The sequence below is a fragment of the Petromyzon marinus genome, chromosome 34 (assembly GCF_048934315.1).
Source record: "Petromyzon marinus isolate PM22_M1 ecotype Great Lakes invasive population chromosome 34, UKy_Petmar_22M1.pri1.0, whole genome shotgun sequence".
Taxonomy (NCBI): domain Eukaryota; kingdom Metazoa; phylum Chordata; class Hyperoartia; order Petromyzontiformes; family Petromyzontidae; genus Petromyzon; species Petromyzon marinus.
Genome location: NC_133700.1, coordinates 12,101,105 through 12,121,245, shown reverse-complemented (window position 1 = coordinate 12,121,245; position 20,141 = coordinate 12,101,105). Strand labels below are relative to the sequence as shown.

General features: G+C 52.0%; 1 protein-coding gene across 3 annotated transcripts in view; it reads right to left on the bottom strand.

Moving 5' to 3' along the window:
• The window catches only part of LOC116948728 (voltage-gated inwardly rectifying potassium channel KCNH2-like), a 166,607-nt gene that overhangs the window by 76,095 nt on the left and 70,371 nt on the right, over window positions 1-20,141 (bottom strand). The gene's annotated exons all lie outside the window — the stretch shown is intronic.

The following is a 20,141-nucleotide window of genomic DNA, read 5'->3' as shown; positions in this document are numbered from 1 at the left end:
CTCTCCACAGGGTGACGCACTTAACGCACACCATGCGCATGCAAATCGCACACAAATGCACCCGAAAATCACTGCTCGCTCGCAAATGGCACGCGCACGTGACTCCCTCACACGCAAACACACTGCTCACACTCGATTCACTCACACTGCTCACGAATCACACTGCTTCCTACTGACTCATGCACACACGAATCATACACTTACTCCTCACTCACACACAACTCACTCACTGCTCACTCACACACAATTCACTCACTGCTCACTCACACACAATTCACTCACTGCTCACTCACACACAATTCACTCACTGCTCACACACAATTCACTCACTGCTCACTCGCTGTTCACTCACACACAATTCACTCACTGCTCACTCACACACAATTCACTCACTGCTCACTCACACACAATTCACTCACTCACACACAATTCACTCACTGCTCACACAATTCACTCACTGCTCACTCACGATTCACTCACTGTTCACTCACACACAATTCACTCACTGCTCACACACAATTCACTCACTGCTTACTCACGATTCACTCACTGTTCACTCACTGTTCACTCACACACAATTCACTCACTGCTCACTCACACACAATTCACTCACTGCTCACTCACACACAATTCACTCACTGCTCACACACAATTCACTCACTGCTCACTCACTGTTCACTCACACACAATTCACTCACTGCTCACTCACACACAATTCACCCACTGCTCACTCACTGTTCACTCACACACAAATCACTCACTGCTCACTCACACACAATTCACTCACTCACACACAATTCACTCACTGCTCACACAATTCACTCACTGCTCACTCACGATTCACTCACTGTTCACTCACACACAATTCACTCACTGCTCACACACAATTCACTCACTGCTTACTCACGATTCACTCACTGTTCACTCACTGCTCACTGATGATGGAACACGTGTGCTGGTTTGTGTATTCTCGCTTGGGACACACATTTCAGAATCACAATTATGATCTCTATTTATGCTGGAGGAATCCGATGAGCTATAAAGCTCTTTTTCACAGATGTCCAGTAGGGTCGTGTCAGAAAGTTAGAACAAACAATACGAAAACACGATAGGAGTGCAAGGTTTACGAAATCTAAGCAAATGATTTAAAAAGTAAAACTATTTTTTTGTTTCACCATTTAAAACATTTAAACACATTAAGGGTTTAAACTATGAGCCCTGAACACGTTGACCGGGTCCAATGACACAATGCGTAGTGTCAGAACGAACCCCCTATGATGCGGTCAATGTAGCACCACGATGATGACTCCCATTGTGTTCACTTCCAACGAGCGCCAACGCACGCGGATGCACGAGATTGTTATTTGTGATTCATCGTCACCATCAGCCACCGCCAACAAGTCAACACAACAATGTTTGGGACAAAATGAAAACCAACACGAGCAACAGGAAAGGAGAAAGTGAGACGACAATGGTTTTCTCTATTCTATTTTTTGGGGTCGTGTTCGTTTGGGATGGTGTCCGACGTTTCGTTTTCGCTGCCAGGAGCCTCTTTGTAAACAAGCGAGAGAAGAACTAACGTATTCTCATGACCATAAACGCTCCAACCACCCTGTTTTTATAGCCCGAGTTGGGAGTGCGTCTTGCATAATAGCAAGAGTTGTGTGTGCGCGCGTGCGTGACCAGATGTGCAGCAACGTCGTTGATCCTTGATACCCGTTTAAGGGCGCCTCTTACTTTCCGGAGAGGACGGTAGCACCAATGGCTGTGTGGACGTCTGCCACCTTCTGGTGAAACATAAACGCGATGAGAATGTGTGGACAGAAAAGGCACCAAATTTAGCCGTGGGTTATGGTGTTTGTACTCGCTGCTTCATCATCAGCCATGGTCAATCCACTGCTGGTTGCACAGTAGAGCATTAATTAAGTTCTGATACACGCACACCTATGATACACTTCCAATATAAGCACAGGTCAGATATCAGGCCACTTCCGAGCATTCCGGATGGTTTGGTCGCAAGGCACTGACCACAACCACATCACGGTCAACACTTATCACATTGCTATTGAGAACACAGGTATACACGTGCTTTGGGGAAAGCTTTCGTAATGCAAGACGCAAATTGCATTTTGACAAAGCAGCAAGGTCATCAACGCAATTTCACAGCCAATTGCCTGCGCTGTTGTTGGAGCGAGTGTGACTTTACAGATTCCATTGCAAAGCTGCTAAAGCCCTCGCAGCAGATGCGATTTCTGATCACAGGTGCCCTTTACGCAAACATTCATTGACCCCCCCCCCCCCCCAGCATAGGAATGGCAATCGTGAATTCAAGCCTTCGCTATGGATTTGTGCGTGGGTCGCACTGTGGCTTACAGCACAAGCAGTTGTTGTTATTATTTGCAAGCATTTGCTGCTCTCTTCACGTCGGTGATTTCACAGCAGAGGCAGCGGAGGTGATGGAGCCCTGAGCGCGAAGCCGCCTGTTGCACAGCGAGCGTGTGTGCGCAGATGTTGTTCCCGCAAAGGCAGCGCTTGCTGCATCCTCGCATGGGAAGATCTTCACTGTCATTAATCATGCACAAGCCCCTTCCTTCTTTGTCAGTCCCCCTGCTGGGCGAAGGCCTCCGCCGCATGCCGTGTCAGTCATCGTGGGGCTGGTTTTCCATAATTCAGCACGCTGGTCACTGCGGGTTGGTTATAGCCCACAGCGCGACTGTGGTTACCAATCTAAAACCGCGGACCACACGGTAACGCCACTGACCGCTTTGATCATTCTCCGGCAGCAGTTCAAAAACTATTCACCACGAGGCTCCTGCTGAAGCCGACCACTGGCTCAGTCACTCGCCAACCTTGACACGGACGCAGGGACGTTGCTGATCAACTCTCCGCCACTGCTGTAGTACAGGACACTTGCTCGTCATGAGTGACTGTATTTTGATGTGTGTACGCTGCATGGAATTCATTGGGTTCGCGCGACATCCGCAGCCACTAGCAGCACAGGGAACTGCATTCACCACACTGGCACACGCCCGTGCACACAGCTCTCGCGTCTGATCCACTGCTGGATGAGAGCCATATTCAGCAAAGTGCAAACACAACAGTGAATAAATTATAAAAACGCGATGCCAAATTGTAGATGATCGAATTCACCCATTTTGGAATTGGCCAAGTAAACAAGGCAGGGTCCTCTTGACAAAGAGTCGTCAGACTCGCAGACGTTTCTCGCAGGTAACAGAAGCACACGAGTAGTAACATCAAAACTAAAAACAACACCAGGTGGTTCCCCGCGGCTATGCTTCTATCGAAGCTGCAACTCTTCGCCTGTGGCATTAACAATGAAGCCTCCAAATTCTCACCAGCCACGTGGGTCGGTGATGGAATGAGAGGCAACAAATCCGTTTCCATTGGTTGACTAAGCCCATCATCCCTCTCGGGTCGATAAGTTGAATATCACCTGTGGCAATGTCAACAGTCGTTGTCCTATGGGTCGACTCGCATCTGCTATATAAATTTGTAGATTTTCCACCACTGCTTCAGGGGATGTAAACGGGAGATGAGCAGAGCACTCGCAACGCTCGTTTGAGCAGGAGATCACTGTGACCTTTGGCTAAGATTACCACTGGGCTATAAGTATATTGAGGGTGCCTTAGTCTGACTCTATGAGTGACAGCCGTTGAAAATGAACCATAATGAACCTTAAGGAGCCTTAATTACCTTCAGCCAAAACAGTTTTACAAAGGAAATGGCCAAACATCCCAATTCAGAACCGTCCTGAATAAAGTGTCTGAAGACTCGATGAGGGTACCTTGCATATATTAATGGCTTCATTGTTATTAGAGTCTCTGGCCCTTTGCACACTGAAGTGTCACTTGGTATATGTTGTGTAGTGACATAGAATTAGCCACGTAGCAGCATAGCGCTGGCTGCTGGCGGGGAAGGGGATCTGCGGCTTACAGCAGCCCTGACGTCAGCAGGCCACGTGATACACCAGATTGGATATCTGGGGGAAAGGTTACAGAAGGGGCACGTGGGGGATGCCCGAGGCCACGCTGGGAGCATAAAAGGGGGCCCTGAGCGAGAGCTCGGGGCTGTCGTTTGGAGTGGGATCCCCGTCATGCTGTTGAAGATCGTCGTCGCCATCGTCTCGTCGCCATCGTCGCTGTCGTCTTCACTGGACATTGCGCTGCTAGACGGTAGTTGGTTTTCTCGGTTCAGCGCCTTATGTAGTGTTGTGTATAGGCTAGCGACACACGTAGAATTGTGTATAAACGAGAGAGAGAGAAGAGTGTGTACCAGTGTAGGGTGTGTATTGGACAAAGGGTGCTCGATTAAATAAAATAACTGCCTCCAAGTCTTAGCGTCTCCGAGTAAGTCGCTACATATGTATTGGATACGTGGCTTCTGTGCGAGTCACTTATTCATTAACAAATGTCATGTAAATATGAGTAAAAAATGCAATAGAGATGATATAATAACAATGTCGATTGCGTGTTGTAATGTCATAATGCCCACATGCCACTGACATTCTGGAAATAGACACTTTAGTTTAACTTTCCATGTATCCAGCATGTCAATCGAGTCCCAGAACTTTTTGGAATCCCCAAAAAATCATGCGTATCACATCGGGGGTCATTTTAAACTGATACACACACATGCAGTACTTTCCCTGCCACTCCCATTCAATAAAACAAATGGCACGATCAAACAGCTGTTTCACCTCGGCACAACCCACTCAACGCACCTCCAGTCTGGATTAGCGGCACCGCAGAAAAAAATATCTTTATCGCTCACTTCGAGGAAGTAATTTTCGTTGTTATTGTGTGATAAAAAATAAACAAGATGATATTGCCACGGCTACGCACCTGTGCCACCCACCGAGTGTCGACCGGGAGTCACGTGCTCCCTGGCTGACCGGGGGTCACGTACTCCCTGGCTGACGGGAGGTCATGTACTCCCTGGCTGACCGGGAGGTCGCGTGCTCCCTGGCTGACGGGAGGTCGCGTACTCCCTGGCTGACGGGAGGTCACGTACTCCCTGGCTGACCGGGAGGTCATGTACTCCCTGGCTGACCGGGAGGTCGCGTACTCCCTGGCTGACCGGAGGTCGCGTACTCCCTGGCTGACGGGAGGTCACGTACTCCCTGGCTGACCGGGAGGTCGCGTGCTCCCTGGCTGACCGGGGGTCACGTACTCCCTGGCTGACGGGAGGTCACGTACTCCCTGGCTGACGGGAGGTCGCGTACTCCCTGGCTGACCGGGAGGTCGTGTGCTCCCTGGCTGACCGGGAGGTCACGTGCTCCCTGGCTGACGGGAGGTCACGTACTCCCTGGCTGACCGGGAGGTCACGTACCCCCTGGCTGATGGGAGGTCACGTACTCCCTGGCTGACGGGAGGTCACGTACTCCCTGGCTGACCGGGAGGTCGCGTACTCCCTGGCTGACCGGGAGGTCGCGTGCTCCCTGGCTGACGGGAGGTCACGTACTCCCTGGCTGACCGGGAGGTCACGTACCCCCTGGCTGATGGGAGGTCACGTACTCCCTGGCTGACCGGGAGGTCACGTACTCCCTGGCTGACCGGGGGTCACGTACTCCCTGGCTGGTGTGAATCGGTATTCGTAGCGACTGCGTGCGTTCACAGTGATGAATGAGGCGGCACACTTTTCGCGTGCGTATGTGTCAATGGCGGAAACAGATGCAAACAAAGCATTAACCGAAGCAAGGCTCAATCACAATTAAAACGACATCCGAATTATAATCCTCAGGCTAAATCGCGTATAAAAGTAGGTCACAGAGATGAGAGATTTAATGAAACTGTCATTCGGCAACACACTCAGCTATTTTCAAGCCCAAAGACTTGATTATATAGGGTGTTTGTAAAGATATCATTTACTTTCTAAATAATTATGCTTAGACTGATTTTCATTTCAAGTTTAGCTTCCCAAAAGTCCTCCAAAGTCCCTCTCATCCGCATCTTTATTTCATTATGTTGATCACGGTCTGCCTTCAATAACTGCCCCAAGGTACACGTCCGTTAAATTGCAACTTGGAACGCCCCCAGAATTCGGTCACTCTCGTCGTGGGGGAATGGCTCGGATGAGCCGGTGCTAACAACTGGCCAAGCTCTGCGTTCCTCTGTATTTCAAGGTGTTTCAAGTTGTTTTTTTGTTGCCAGATAAAAGGGTAGAAAACCAATGATCAATTAACGAGTGTTTACATGTAGGAGGAAGCCGGAGCACTCGGAGAAACCCCACGCGTGCGAGGGGGAAACGCTCTATCCCATACAGACGGAACGGGTGGGGTTCCACATTTTTGCCGTGCTGTACTGCTGCCTTCTCCTGGCGAGCAGGGGTATGGCTTCTGGCGAACGCCACGGCAATCGATTCCTCACGACGAGCTCTACACGATGTGCTAATCAAAGTTCTATCTTGATTTGAAGCTTTCGTGACTGCAGGAATCCACACTCTTTGGTTCTTTCGGTAAACTCACGTAGGTAGAAAATAAAGAAAGATATTATATTTTTCAAAGTGCTGTTTATGACTACGGAAATGTTTGCGACCACAGGTGCTTGGTGAAGAACGAGGAGAGGATTGATTTCTGGTGGGTCGCGGCGTTCATGTGCGCGGTGGGACGGAGTCGCCAAAAACAAATAAATTAATTACGATCTTGACTTCCGTTTATTCGGCACCCCGGGGTCCCGCCATAAGGTTCACTTGTACGATCCTCCAACCCTCGCCTCCACAGTGCTGGACAACCTGCGTGTGCCATCACTGGCCAGGCTGTTTTGTTTTCCCAGCCGTGTGACTCCGGTTGGTACCTCTGGACGAGTAAAGTATGTGTTTTTAAAACGCCACTTGAAAGACGTTCCTTGGAGAAATCCCACGCAATAAAATCTCTCAGCAATTTCCCCGCGTAGTCTATTCGTCTCTGTGATATGATGCCTGCAGCACTATTGTTACACATTAGGGGGGGGGGGGGGGGGAGCGCCAGGTGTGTCCCTGTCGTGTTGGTGTTTGTGTCAGGGGGGGGGGGCCCAGGTGTGTCCCTGTCGTGTTGGTGTTTGTGTCAGGGGGGGGCGCCAGGTGTGTCCCTGTCGTGTTGGTGTTTGTGTCAGGGGGGGCCCAGGTGTGTCCCTGTCGTGTTGGTGTTTGTGTCAGGGGGGGGGGGGCAGGTGTGTCCCTGTCGTGTTGGTGTTTGTGTCAGGGGGGGGGGGCAGGTGTGTCCCTGTCGTGTTGGTGTTTGTGTCAGGGGGGGGGGCAGGTGTGTCCCTGTCGTGTTGGTGTTTGTGTCAGGGGGGGGGGCAGGTGTGTCCCTGTCGTGTTGGTGTTTGTGTCAGGGGGGGGGGGCAGGTGTGTCCCTGTCGTGTTGGTGTTTGTGTCAGAGGGGGGGCCCAGGTGTGTCCCTGTCGTGTTGGTGTTTGTGTCAGGGGGGGGGGCCAGGTGTGTCCCTGTCGTGTTGGTGTTTGTGTCAGGGGGGGGCCCAGGTGTGTCCCTGTCGTGTTGGTGTTTGTGTCGGGGGGGGCCCAGGTGTGTCCCTGTCGTGTTGGTGTTTGTGTCAGGGGGGGGGGCAGGTGTGTCCCTGTCGTGTTGGTGTTTGTGTCAGGGGGGGGCCCAGGTGTGTCCCTGTCGTGTTGGTGTTTGTGTCAGGGGGGGGGGGCCAGGTGTGTCCCTGTCGTGTTGGTGTTTGTGTCAGGGGGGGGCCCAGGTGTGTCCCTGTCGTGTTGGTGTTTGTGTCGGGGGGGGCCCAGGTGTGTCCCTGTCGTGTTGGTGTTTGTGTCAGGGGGGGGGGCAGGTGTGTCCCTGTCGTGTTGGTGTTTGTGTCAGGGGGGGGCCCAGGTGTGTCCCTACCGTGTTGGTGTTTGTGTTGGGGGGGGGCCCAGGTGTGTCCCTGTCGTGTTGGTGTTTGTGTCGGGGGGGGCCCAGGTGTGTCCCTGTCGTGTTGGTGTTTGTGTCAGTGGGGGGGGCCCAGGTGTGTCCCTACCGTGTTGGTGTTTGTGTTGGGGGGGGCCCAGGTGTGTCCCTGTCGTGTTGGTGTTTGTGTCAGGGGGGGGGGGCCAGGTGTGTCCCTGTCGTGTTGGTGTTTGTGTCAGGGGGGGGGGGCCCAGGTGTGTCCCTGTCGTGTTGGTGTTTGTGTCAGGGGGGGGGCCCAGGTGTGTCCCTGTCGTGTTGGTGTTTGTGTCAGGGGGGGCCCCAGGTGTGTCCCTGTCGTGTTGGTGTTTGTGTCGGGGGGGGCCCAGGTGTGTCCCTGTCGTGTAGGTGTTTGTGTCGGGGGGGGCCCAGGTGTGTCCCTACCGTGTTGGTGTTTGTGTCAGGGGGGGGGCGCCAGGTGTGTCCCTGTCGTGTTGGTGTTTGTGTCAGGGGGGGCCCAGGTGTGTCCCTGTCGTGTTGGTGTTTGTGTCAGGGAGCGCTGCCCCGTCACGCGAACACGGCGGCGTCAGCGCTCCGCACGCCGAGAAATAAACGAGGGTGGCTTTTGCGGAAATCGCTTTTTCCGAGACGAAAGTAATATGAGGCCAGCCGGGCGTTTTGCCTCCCTGTGCGGCTCCGTAATTCATTTCCTCCGCGGCGCCTTCAAGCCGTGTTTGTGGAAGATATTGCACGGCGAAGCTCGCATGAATCTGCAAATAGACAGAGTGTTGGGGGTTGGTTTCTTTTAGCCTTTGTTAGAATTACACGCGAGCCACAGGTGTGGCGACGGGGGTCAAAAAAACGCAAGTGTGAGTGGAGCGGCGGTGTTCACGCGCGAGCAAACTCAATTCGGCATGCGCGGCGCACGAGTGGAAATAAAAACAAGACGGGAGATTCCCGCATTGAGACATTGCAGGGACGTCTTCGCAGAGTGCACCGACTCTCTGTGCAGCGACTCTCTGTGCAGCGACTCTCCCAGCCACGCAAAACACTGAGTGCAACGCGGGCAAAATACTGCACAGCGCCCGGTTTGAATGTCGCAGATTTTAATAAAGTCAAGTGGTGGAGAGGTGGTGCAGTGGGTAGCGCACTGTGCTATTCACCCCAGTGTCCTGAGTTTGATTCCTAGCTTCAGCTGACATCAGTGGCAAGGGATATCTGGATCAGTAATACCCCCCCCACCACCCCTTTACTGACCAGCATGGTGAAGTATGGTCAAACAGACCATGACAAACACGGCGTGGGGAGGCCTCATCCACCAGTGGTTTGACAATGAGTTGTACATTACGAATTATGATTCTTAGAATCATATGCACTGCAAACTCACGCCACGTTAACCTCAGACCACGGATAAACGTGATTTAAAAACTAAATATAAAAGGTAACACAGGATGCTGAGGATTTATATTTCAATTAAAAATGGATGATCATAAAAGAATCCAGATATGGGGAAAAAAATGACGTTCAATCATTTATCCAGGGGAAGCACACTGAGTTATAGGACTCTTTTTCAGAAGGGTCCTGCATTGGGTTTTCAATTTAAAAATCTTCTCAGACAAGTTATGAGTATTCATACAATTGAAAGGAAATCAGAGCCCCTGCAAAAAACCCACGAGTGCGAGGGTGCAACGCTCCATCCCTGTATAAAAACGGAAATAGATGGCGATCAGTCTACTTGCTCTACTGCCTTCTCCTGGCGAGCCAGGGAAGGGCGTTTTACGAGATCTGTGCGGCGATCCACCAAACCCCGCTGGCTGCACAGTCATGCTGCTCGTACTTGTGGCGTCTTTCACGAGCATCCTGTGAGCCAGTCACTCGTGAGCACCACTGTCGTTCTTGCAGGACGAGGCAGTGCAAAGCGTTCATCCGGAACGACGCACAAAACCCCATCAGTAATAACCAGTGACAATTCCGTGGGCTCTCATTCACAATGTAGCGACCGGCTATGAATGAACGACAACCCTGCGCCTTTTCTTTCATTCTCTCTCTCTCTATTTCAATTCCCTTTTCTCTCTCTCGTTGCTGCTGCTGCTGTCTCTGCAGGTGTTGCTGCTGTTGTTGTTGCGGGCTCTCTTCGTAAAACGACACGGGTCACGGCATCAACTAAATGTCTCATTATAAAGAGCACGCGACCACCCACGCAGCAGTCTCTAAAACAGCACGGCGCACCGAAGTACGCCTCTGGGCCTGGGGGCCGTGAGTCCTGCACATACCACAAAGACAAAGATCCCCCGTATATCCTTTTGGTGCGAGTGCTGTTTGCGAGCACCTATAAACGCCGACACAATTCAAACGAGGGGGTGGGTGGCCAGCACCACGCCGCCTTTGTCTCCCCAGTGGCGATGTTTACAGACCGCACCAGGTACTCATTTGAGGCTGAGTCGACCTAGGGGGAGTACCCACGACCGGTTCAGATAGATCGTCACCGGTGTTGGCCGTGGGTGGGAATCGAACTCGGGACGTCGGGTGTGTAGCACAGTGCGCGAACTACCACATCTCCATCACCCACACACTCACAGAGACAGACACGATTCACATCCTCCACCACCACCACCACAACAGCAACCGCCATTCGCCACTAAGTGGCGGTGACGTCACCACGAAGCTTGTGCCAGGCCATGTGCACTTTGAGGCCACGTGCAGTGTCGAACGCCCGCTGGCAGGAGGTCACGGGGCAGACCCAAGTGCCACGGGTCGACTGACTAAGATGACAGATGACTGGCTGATGCACCACCTGTGCCCGCTACTGTATCAACCTGCTGTGCTTTAGCCACCCGGCGCTCCGCTCGTTGTTGTGAGCATCGCTCCTCCGCCCTCCGTTGTTGTTGGAGGGCGACTGCCTCCAACTGCCCAGTAGCGTCCTTCACGAGCTTCCTCCACAGAGGCCGATCTTGACACCGCTGGTACCACTCATCGGCAAATCCACTCAGCTCCACGTCCTCCTGTACCACATCACTCCATCTCTTCTCTAGCCCGTACCGCGCCCGTTTAGCCCCCTCGATCCGGCCGAACAAAAGCTGTTTTGGCATGCGGTGACTGAGCATGCGGGCTACATGATCCAGACAACACTGCCTTGCCTGCCTGAGGAGCTCACCGATGGGACCTTGCCCAAATCTTTCAAAGATTTGTGAGCGCCTCACACAATCCAGCCTGGTTAAACCCAGGATGGATCGTAGGCAGGCTAGCCTAAACGTTTCTAACCGGTGAAGATGTTCCATTAGGGGGGTCCACGTTTCGCAAGCGTAGAGAAGGGAGGGAATGACCGTGGCCGAGAAGACCTGAAGCTTAGTGCGGAGCGACAGACCAGGTAGCTTCCACACAGCGTTACGCAACCGATGAAAAGATATTGCCGCTCGACTGATTCGGAGTGATACCTCTGCTATTAAACTGGAGCCGGTCATAAGCAACTGCCCAGGTATGGGAAACTCTCCACTCTCTCCACAACTGCCCCATCACCGATTGGGAGTTGTGGGGGTGGAGTGTCCGATGGTACAAAATACCCAGGCAGGTGCTTAGTTTTGGTGGGGCTGATGGTAAGGCCCCATCTCTTAGTGGCACGCTCCAGTCTCAGCAGCAGCGTCTCCAACTTCCCCTCTGAATGAGCAGCTATTACCAAATCATCGGCATACATAACGTGGTTGAGCAATAGGGAGCCATCCCTTGACTGCACCCGGGCATCGATCAGCCTCCCATTATATCTGTACCAAATGGAGATTCCCCCGGTACAGCTATTGAAGGCTTCACAAACTATGTGGTCAAAATAGATGTTAAATAATGTGGGAGCCAGAGGACATCCCTGTCGCACCCCAAGGTGTACAGGGAAAGGCTCTGACTCCCGGCCACGTAGTTTTACCCGGGCCCGCTCACCATCATGAAGGTCCTTAATTATCGTGAGCAGAGCGTCAGGGACTCCAAAACCACGAAGAACCCAGAGCCCAGGCCTACTGATGGTATCATAGGCCTTGACCAGGTCAATAAAGCAGATATGTAGGTCTTGTTGGAATTCCCTACACCTCTGCTGTAGCAGACGGACAGAAAATATGGCATCTGTGCAGGACCGCCCTTTCCTGAAACCGCATTGGGGCTCCGCAAGTCTCTCCTCAGCGTGCCTGGCAAGGTGATGTTGAATAATCCTTGCCAGGACCTTTCCCGGCACACTGAAGAGTGAGATGCCCCTGTAGTTGTTACAGTCTGTGCGGTTCCCCTTCTTAAAGAGGGGGACCACCAGGGCATCCTTCCAATCCTGCGGAACCCGTCCAGTGGTCCAGACTGTTGTTATGATGTCGTAAAGGGCAGTCTGTGCACCAACGCCACCCTCCCTCAGCATTTATCCTGGGAGACCATCTCTACCCGGTGCCTTTCCTGTCTCAGACTCCGGATCGCCTCCAGTACTTCCTCAACAGATGGCACCTCAGCCAACCACTCACAAGGGGTGACTTCTTCCAATATTTGAGGCACTGCAGCCTCAGCAGGGTCATCCTCACTTTGTGCCACGATGTTTTCCTGGCTGAGGGATTTCCCCTCCCCCAGGACCTCACAGAAATGCTCAGCAAATCTGCAAACCTGTTCCTGGGGGTCGGAGATTGGATCACCGTTTTTTCCCCTAATGATGGTAATAGGTGTGGCGCTGAAGGTTACTTTTTTGATGGAGTTAAATAGAGATTTGTGATCACGGGCCACTGAGGCAGACTCCATCTCCTCAGCAACCCGCGACCACCACCCATCCTTGTAGCGCCTCACGGCTCTCCGAACCTCCGAGCGAAGGCTGCGGTAAGCCTCCTCATTCTCTGACGTGGGATTCTGTAGCCAATGACAGTGGGCCTGTCGCTTTTTCTCAACCATCCTGAACACCTCTGTCAGCCAGGGTCTCTGGAGAGGTCTGGACCGCGTACCCAAAGCAGCCATTGCAGCTGCATGAGTCACAGTCCTAAACCTCGCCCATTTCCCCTCAACATCAGGAGGAGTGGGGGACGATGCCAACCCCAGCCGCAAGCGATGATGAAATTCTCGCTTGCAACTTTCATCAGATAACTGAGACCAGGCCACTTTAGGTTGGAATGGGGTCCTGGGTGTACACCCACCACCGGAGTGGAAGAATGGCAGGCACATCTTACAGATGACTAGTCGATGGTCAGAGGGAAGATCAGTTCCACGGTAGGTCCTGGTGTCAAGGACATGGACTTGCATCCGCTGGTCCGTCACTATGTAGCCCAGCAGATGTTCTTTCTTGGACCCGGCATGCATCCATGATGTTGTGTGGATGCGCCGATGCCGGAACAGCGTGTTGCTAATTACAAGCCCATGGGGTGCACAAAAACCTAGCAGCCTCCTACCGTTGTTATTGAGCTGATCTGGCCCATGCCCTCCAATCACTCCAGACCAGGTGCCAGCATCATGACCAACTCGGGCATTGAAGTCACCCAACAAGATGACTCTATCCCAAGGGGCCACTTTAACCAGCACCTGTGACAGGAGGTCATAGAAGGCATCTGACTCATCGGCTTTGCCTGCAACCCTCCACGGATGTTCGTCTTCGGTGGGGGCATAAGTAACCACGACCACCACTCCTCGCCTCCGGTTGATGGGAAGGCGAGCCCAAAGTAGCCTGGGGCTTACACCTTCCCACACCTCACTGCCACGCTCCCACGCCCCCTTCATACTTTTGTTCAAAAGAAGAGTCACACCCTGTTGTTTGGCAGTCTGCTGCCCCGAGTAGAGGACTGTCCACCCCTCATGGTGGCAGGAGCCATAGCCGGTCCACCGGACCTCCTGAATGCCACAGAGATCCAGGCGGTACCGGTCCAGCTCCCGACAGAGGAGTGGCAGCCTCTCCTTCGCAGTGAGCGTTTGAACATTCCACGTGGCCACACGAAGTGGCTTTTCGTTGTTTCTGGAGGAGCCCCGAGGGTAAAGATTCAATCTCCTGGCTCTGCCAATTGGGGTTTGGTCAGGAGACGTCATAGACGCCTGTCCCCCGGGGCCTCCGGCACAAGCTTATTAGTTACATATTTCACACACAGACAGACACGATCCACATCCTCCACCACCACCCACTCACACACAGAGACAGACACGATACTCTACCCCCACACGCACACAGAGACAGACACGATACTCTACCCCCACACACACACAGAGACACGATACTCTACCCACACACACACAGACACACACACAGACACGATACTCTACCCCCACACACACAGAGACACGATACTCTACCCACACACACACACGATACTCTACCCACACACAGACAGACACGATACTCTACCCACACACACACACAGACACGATACTCTACCCACACACACACACACAGACACACAGACACACACACAGACACACACACAGACACGATACTCTACCCACACACACAGAGACACACACACAGACACACACACACAGACACACACACAGATCCGCATCCTAGCAACGGGCGCGCGGCAGAGCAGCGCCAGCGCGTTCGCCAGGGAGCGTCTCGGCATCGTCTCGGCACCGGTTTATTTTTAACTCGAGCGGCGGAGGCTGCAGATGAGGATGGCAGCATCCTCGGTGGAGAAGGGGGTAGGGGAGATGGATGGTTCGAGTCGGTGGGAGACAGTGTTGGTGTAGGAGAGGGGGTGGTTTTTGGTGGTCGTGTTTGGAGGACGAGGGTGCGTTGGGGTTAAGGGTAATGACACTGCGCGGTGTGACGACTGCGTTCAGATGCAGCTCTCGTTTTGTGGGTAAACTCGGAAACGACGAGCGCCGTGTGCGACTCTGCGAACAGTCTGAATGCACGGCATGCAGGGCCAAAGGTGGACGTTCACGCAAGAGCAGGGCAACATTCCTGAAGAACAGCAGGGAAGACACGAATGTTGGGCCAGGTTAACATCTCTCGCTCTCCCTCTCTCAAAAGTCTCCTTCGATAGGGATCTGCTTTGCAATTTTTTCGAAAGGCATTTTTGCTAAATATAGCACTTGTCATCTTATATATATTGATTTATGAAATAACATTTCATTATCATCACTTTATTATTTAACACTGCACTTGCATCCGTGAAGTGGCTCACTTCATTATATATAAAAAAAAATTATTCCACATTTTGTTTTAATTCAGCGGATCTCCCTACACACGCGGAGCAGGCGTGGAGGCGAAGTCCGTGCGGGCGAGCCCTGCGCGAAAACCGGCACTGAATTTGCATCCTAGACCATTCGCCGTGGCCCGACACGAAGCTGCCCGACGTCTTATTGATGCAAAGTCGTTCCGTTTGCCGCATTCCTCGAGTTATCCACTTGTTGTGCAACCTTGGCAGTGCGCGCGTAGAGTACATGCCGTCCTGTGTACACAATCAGGCTTCATCTTCTTTGGTTCTTTCGGTAAAGTCACGTAGAATGAGAATAGAATAATAAATTGATAAAATAAAATAACGCAATAATATTCTCACGACGTTTCGGCCACAACACAAGCGGCCTTCATCAGGTGAAGGGACGAGACTGTCTGGAGGGTTGTTTGCATATTCAGATGATGACGCATCGTGCGTGTGCACGAACCCAATATTATTGTAATAAAACATTAGAATGAAAGGGGAAAGGAAGATGAAGACGTGGAGTCGTATTTGTACAGTATACGCCGATGCATAACTCACGTTAGAATTGCATTCATTAAATCCGGGTGCGTTGTATTATTAAAGTAGTAAAATAAATAAGCGAAGCCCCGTGAAATTCTGCAGGGAATTTTAACAATGCGGAATTTGTCGCCTTTAAGAGGTGACGCAGTCACTGCAGGTGGTAAAGATTATTTTTTTTTAATTTGCCAAGAATCACGAAGAGTTGCCACGTTCATGCCGCTACACAGAACGTGGAGGAGGAGGGTGGAGTGGTGGTCAAGATCGTGGCACCACCACCGCTCATCACTCCGTACAAGACGACCCGGCCGCCCGCTGCTGCCTGACCAGCCACGCGTAAAATATCGCCCGACGGAGAATCAACAACATCATAAAAAAAACATTTAACACCATTTTTATCACGTAAGGCCCACGGAGCTGCGTAGCTCATTTTCAGAAGCGACCTATTCCACAAACGATAGCTCGACGAAGCGACTTATCACCATCATCACCACGTGGACATTTATAGAAGCCAAATTACTCTAAAGCAGGGGTCGGGAAGCTGCAGCTCCCACAGCCGCGTGCGCCTCTTTGCGGAAGTCTTCGCAGGGTAGGGAGTTATTCACGTGCATTGTGGCTCTTAAAACAGTGAGTTGTCTACTCACTACACTTATTTGCAACCCCTGCTCTAAAGGCGCGGTGTTGATTCTAAATGTGGAGGGGGGGGGGGAACAACGCGACCACGGCGAGGACATGCAACTCCAAAGTATACATGCGAACTCCCGCACCCACGTAGGGTGCGAAAGAAGTTCGACATTGTACAGACATAGAACAGGCGACAGGGTCGGGGTCAAAACCAAGTCGGGGCGCCGTTCGCTTCTGTGCCACCAAGCTAGCTGCGATGGCATCACAACCACGGCCTCGTTTACAGCAAGGGGGTGGAGGGGGGTGCACGACACAGTCAACGTTAGGCAAACACGAAACACTCAGCAGGTGGAGTCACCATACGATCTGCTTCTGTCTGCCGTGCATTCTGCTCTCGCTCTCACTCCCCGTGAGAATGTGCGACATGAGAATGTAGAGAGGGGGCCTGAACCTTCAGTGGGTGGAGGAGGAGGGGGGAGGCTCATCCCCCTACAGCCCCCCCCCGCATGCTACAGGGGAGAGGGGATCGCGTGGGCACAAGAGGGGGGGGGGTGGGACACTGTCCGCCTCTGCTGCACTCAGGCTGATGTCATCATCGACTCGCGTGGGCGACTCCTGCTGCTGCTGCATCGCCACCACTATTGTCGTGAACCCACACGCGGCTTCTTCTTGTTTTATTATTACCTCTCCCCCCTCCCGCTCGCACCTTTTAAAGGGAAAATAACGGCGCCTGTAGAAATTGACGTGTTGGTAGAGAGAGAGAGAGGAGCGTGTTTCCTTGCTCGTGGTCCTCCCAAGGGCTGAGAGGAGGGGGCAGACGGAGGCACATGCTGCCCACAAGACACCTATTCCCTGGTGGTGGTGGTGGGGGTGGTAATGTGAGTCCACTCGTAACCGCAGAGCTAGCAACCACGGCTCCCGTGTCAGCCTGGCTCCTGTCGAGCACGCAAGAGCCCCTTGCATAGAGGAAGGAAAAGCGGCGCTCCTCATCTATGTCAGACGACACCGCCACGTGGTAGGCAGGGCCGGGCTGAGGCTACGAGGGCCCTAAGTACTATATGTATTACATATTGCAATTGTTATTCATTAAGTCATCAACACATTTATTTGCCTATGTAAAATTAATGTATTCGGCTTAAGGCAAATAAAAAAATCACGACACGCATTTCTTACAAAAAAGTCTCCTAGCTCTTTGGTTCTTTCGGTAAAGTCACGTAGGTAGAAATAAAAAAAAATCACGACGTTTCGATCGCAACACAAGCGATCTTCATCAGGTGGGACAACCACAGCAAGAAAATGCTGAACTCGGCGGGAGAGCTGCCGTGACAAGAGGTGATATAGGTAGGAGAGAGAAGGGTGGGGGGCGCGTGACCGCGAGGGGAAGAGGACGTGAGGCTGAGGGGGGGGGCTAGCAGTAATCCGGCAGGTAATGATGGAAACAACAAGTTAAGGCATTACCTATCCTAGTATCCTAGCCTTAGCTGTGGCAAAGTATGTCATCGTAATTCAAAGGGCCTAAAAACAAATATCATGCCAAGTAGGCCATTGTGTGCATCCAACGACCACGCCTTCACAACCAGGAGCATCGTTGGGAGCTGCTTGAAGTGTCGGATTAAAGGACCGGTATCTAACCCATGTCACTGACATTTGCGGCTCAGAGCACAAACAAAGCAGCTAACTCCTCTGCCACCCTCAAAATTCTAGAAATGTTTTTGAGGAAGGGGATTTGATGGCAGGTCAAATGCAGGTGGTGGTGTGCTCATGGTTTTAGCAGCACGTGACGGTATGTTCACTGTGGCACTGTGTTGTGTGACGGCTGTTCCGGGCTGACAAAACATACACAGTGGGAAGAATATTTGACCCTGGTACAGATATTGGCCGGGAGGCATCACATAATCAGTGACATCATCTTAACTGTACCACGATTTTTTTTTCTGTCCAGAACATTGCTGGAAATGGACTGAATGTTCTGTATTGGATTTTTGCAATATTATTTACAACACGCTATTCGGTTTAACGAATCTTGCAGCAGAAACGCCCATCAAAGGACGATTTAGTGGTGCAATACACAGAAAGAAAACTTAGATTTCCTGTGCCTAGACTGAACAAATATTAACGCATTTAATGTTTGTTTCCATTAACAACATGAAACGAGACTCGGGCCACGTAATGACTCCGAGTTGGGGGGGCACTGCTAATTGAAATGCAAACCGAGCCATCACCCCCCGCCTCTCCAAAAACGACCTCGCTGTTCTTTCTGCACCGTCCTTGGCAACGCCTTCACCTCTTCATTCAAGGCATCCGAATGACACCACTTCCGTTTATACATTTCACAATCAGAATTTTTACCAAACATCGCTACGGAGGGCCTCCCTAAAATGAGCCTCAGAAAGTCTTCTCGGGTAAACCAAGAAACTTATTTTTTTGCGGGAAGTGAAAATGTTTGCCAAAAATAACGTTGAAAAAAACTGCTAAACGAACCGTCGTATGCCTTTGAAATCACTTCGTATCATCAACATAACAACAAATAAAACCACGTGCCCCATTTCAACCGAGGGCATTAAGTGCCGCGCGCAATTACCCCGGCGATGTAAATGGCTATAGCGAGCGCGCGCCGCGCATAACAGTCCAGCACTTAAGCGAGTAATTAGATGGCGAGGCTGCTTGGGGCCATGGGCCTCCGACCAGAGCCTGCCCACGCGGCTGAGCAATCAGAAGGGCGCTCCTCGTGCGGTTGAGCACTGTGTGCGATGGCATCTGCCTTGTCGCCAGGATTCTGAAATGCGATGGGCACGGGCGCCGTGTGTTCCTTGGCAGGAGGCTGGTGTGAGACTGTGATAACAGTTTCTCTTTTTTCCACTGGCACAAAGGAGCCATGCCGGGGCTGTGCCGAGCCAGTCCACTGCGGAAACCGAGCTGTGCCACCGACGTCACTCGAGTCATGACGCACGTCGATGACGCCGTGAAGCTCTGCTTCCGACGTCACACGGCGTGAATGCGTCATTGTTAGTCTCATCCCTTGGCCTTGCTTCACTTCGAGCCAGACTCAGATGTCTCGTGAAGCCATTGCATTATGGTTTGGTCGTGGCTCGGCACGGCAAATAGCCAGCGGAAAACCACCAGTACCGTGGGGGTCCTGCTCTGGCTCCGATGTGGCAGTGTGAAAAAGGGGTACAGTATAATATTCATCACGGGTGGCCTCTCGTCATTTATCTCGATCCCATCAACAGCACCCATGTGGAATTGCGTGGCAGCCCCAGGGTTTGGGCTCCGGCGCTGCGCAGTGCAGGAGCGAGTGACACTGCTGAGTCCATGTCACTAGCGAAAGCGGTTCGCAGTGGCCCAGGGGGCTTACGGGAACGCCAATGGCCATGTCAGAGACACCGAGCCCCCTGCACCACTCAAATCCCGGGTCCAAGCTTCAGACACCCACGTGAGGCGCAGGGCGGCTCGCAGGCCAGAGGCTGCAGGAACGGAGCCATCAACTCAATTTCTCAAGTGGCTCAGTGGGGAAAACTAAACCAAGATAGGGCACCTCTTTAATGGTCACGATGGGTAGCGCTACGGATGGAACCAGGAACTCTTATCAGAGCAAGAGTAGATTTTCGCTTGACCACCACTATGAAAAGGTGTGAGATTCTGGACAATGAAAGGGGTTGGTGGACAGGGGAGTAGGTGTCAATTGACTTAATTGTTAAAAAAGGATGTCATTATAATTTGTGCACTTTAATGCGACGCACTTAACGCACATTAGTATTTGAATGTGCGAGGGTGTGATTGAGATAAAACAGTGCCGCTGGGTCGAGAGACGCCGATGGGTTCGACACAAGGCGAGGCCAACAAAAAAATGTTCCTACAGTTAATTAAAACCGTGTAATTAATACTAATTAACCATTCAAGTAAGGAGATATCGGTTATAAATTGCTCTTTATTTTTACCCTCAAAAGGATTGCAACGTAACCCGAGCCGGATTACTAAACCCATTGTCCTCGGCGTGTCAAACAA